We start from the raw sequence: 2,975 nt of genomic DNA on the forward strand, positions 1-2,975 counted from the left end.
GTAGCGTTGTAGTGGAGTACTGAGAGTAGAGAAGACACATAGGAGTTTGTTTGTTTTTTTTTAAATACATTTATTTATTTATTTATCGCTGTGTTGGGTCCTTGTTGCTGCGTGCGGGCTTTCTCTAGTTGTGGCGAGTGGGGGCTACTCTTCGTTGCAGTGCGCGGGCTTCTCATTGCGGTGGCTTCTCTTGTTGTGGAGCACGGACTCTAGGCACGCGGGCTTCAGTAGTTGTGGCTCACAGGATCTAGAGTGCAGGCTCAGTAGTTGTGGTGCATGGGATTCTTTGCTCCGCGGCATGTGGGATCTTCCCCGACCAGGGATGAAACCCGTGTCCTTTGCACTGGCAGGCGGATTCTTAACCACTGCACCACCAGGGAAGTCCAGGAGTGAGTTTTTTTCTTTAGAAAGCCAATAGAGGAGGAGGAGGTGGCAAAGAAGACTGAGGAAGGAGCAGCCACTGAGGGAGGTTGAAAACCAGATGATGCTGAAGCCCTGCAACTCAGATTGGGACTTGAACTCGTGGGCTGGGACTCAAACCCAGCCAAAACCCGCATTGGGACTTGAACCCTCGGTCTTTCAACTGAGATCACACACCTGGTCTCAGGACTTAATGAAGCTCAGGTTCATTGAGAGACAGTGAGAGACAAAGCCATAGGTAAGAAGTGATTTAGAGAGAGACACACTCCACAGTGTGGGCCATCTTGGAAGGCAAGAGTGGCCCCAGTGTATGGGGTTGTCAGTTTTTATAGGGATGGGTAATGTCTTAGGCTAATGAGTGGAAGGAGTATTCCAGCTATTTTGGGGAAGGGATGGGAATTTTCAGGAATTGGGCCACCACCCACTTTTTGACCTCCTTGGAACAGTCATGGCACCTGTGGTTGTGTCATTTAGCTTGCTAATGTGTCACAATGAGCATACACTGAGGCTCAAGGTCTAGTGGAAGTCGACTCTTCCACCATCTTGGACCTATTTGGTTCTAATCAGTTTATGTCGTGTCCTCGGGCTATGTCATTCTTTTAAAGGTTGTGCCCTGCCCCCTTCCCTCCTGCTTCAATACTGCCCAGAAACCATTTCAAGATGGTGACAGTGGTCATCTGTGTGGGTGATTGCAGGGAGCTGAGGATGAGAGAGCACTGGATTTGGTAACATGGAAGTCATGGTAACCTTGATAAAAGCAGCTGTAGAGGAGTGATCAGGTTATGGGCCAGATTGGAATTGGTTGAAGAGTGAATGGTGTTACTAGAAAACTGGGTTCGCCTCTTGTTGGGTGTTGAGCCAAAAGCCACAACCAAGGCAAACAGCAGGAGAAGGAAGGATTTATTACTTGCAGCAAGTAAGGAGAACACTGGGGATCTTTCCCAAAGCAGTGTCTCCCTGAACAGCGAAACTGTGGAATTTTTAAGCTAAGGGTACACGTGTAAAAGGGAAGAGCTAAATCGGAATCCATGTTCGATCTGTTTCTTTGATTGTAACCTTTGCTTTTCGTTGCTTTTGTTATTATAATCAACATAATGGCCTGCCTCAGGGAACCCTGCCCCTTTGCCTCTGTGTTAAACCAAAGTGCCTTTGTACGTCCTGACCCTGTCCACCTGTGGATGGCTGCAAGAAAGAAGAAATTAACACATCCCCTCCCTGAGGCTGGCCATTCCAGGGGACATTTGCAAATCTTATGGCCTTTTTACTTTACTTCCTCATCTCCTCCCCTCCTCTATTCTATAAAAGAAACTGGCAAAAAAAAAAAAAAAAAAAAGAAACTGGCATCCAAACCCCGATAAGATGGTTTATCAGAGACACTAGTCTGCCATCTTGTCTGCCGGCTTTCCGAATCCGATTCGTTGGCCAGAGCGAGCTTGGACTCGGTAACTCATGCATATTCATGAAGGGGCTTGAGCAGAGGAGAATTCAGCGTAGAATTAGGGCAAAGGTTGAGAGAGTCCAGCTTTAGTTGATTGAAGTCCTGAGGGTCAGCAGAGATCAGCATCATCATTCCTTAGGTTTTGGGATCTCAGCATGTAGTTACCATCCTCCACCTGGGTGGGGCATTTGTTCCGGCCGAACTCAGAGATTATGTATATCCCTTGAGGAAGAACTAGGACTCTGCTTTATTGATGAACTGTTGTTTCTTGACTGCTTTTCCTGTGTTCCTGCCTTCCCTCACTTTCCTACAGATCTTTAATTGCTGAGACCGGTTCCAGAGCAAGCATTGTGGCCAGGCTTAGATCACAAAATGGCTTAGCCTAAAATGGCTTCTCTTTTGTCAAGGAAGCCATGCTGGTTCTCTTTCTCTGGGGACCTCCTACCCTTTCTGCTTACAATAGGAGATGAGGATGTCGAGAGAATATAAAACTCTGCCATCTATTTTTTTTTTTTTTTTTTTTTTTTTTGCGGTACGCGGGCCTCTCACTGTTGTGGCCTCTCCCATTGCTGAGCACAGGCTCCGGACGCGCAGGCTCAGCGGCCATGGCTCACGGGCCCAGCGGCTCCGCGGCATGTGGGATCCTCCTGGACCAGGGCACGAACCCACGTCCCCTGCATCGGCAGGCGGACTCTCAACCACTGCGCCACCAGGGAAGCCCTGTGCCATCTATTATGGTAGCCACTCACTACATGTGGCTATTGAGCACTTGAGTGTGGCAAGTTTCAAATGAGATGAGCTATAAGTGTAAAATGCACACCAGATCTCCAAAACGTGGTGTGAAAAAAAAAATGTCTCATTAATGTTTTAAAAATACTGATTTCATGTGGAAATGTAAACATTTTGGCTATAGTGGGTTAAATATATTATTAAAATTGATTTCACCTGTTCCTTTTTATTTTTTAGATGTGGCTACTAGAAAATTTAAAACTATCAATACATATGTGGCTCATATTATATTTATATTGGACTGTTGGGGTAGATAATTATTTCAATAATTTTACTGTGAAGGGAACCAAGAAATTAGAAGGAAAATAGAGAGGAATTTAACATTGCT

The sequence above is a fragment of the Orcinus orca genome, chromosome 1 (genome assembly GCF_937001465.1).
Source record: "Orcinus orca chromosome 1, mOrcOrc1.1, whole genome shotgun sequence".
NCBI lineage: Eukaryota > Metazoa > Chordata > Mammalia > Artiodactyla > Delphinidae > Orcinus > Orcinus orca.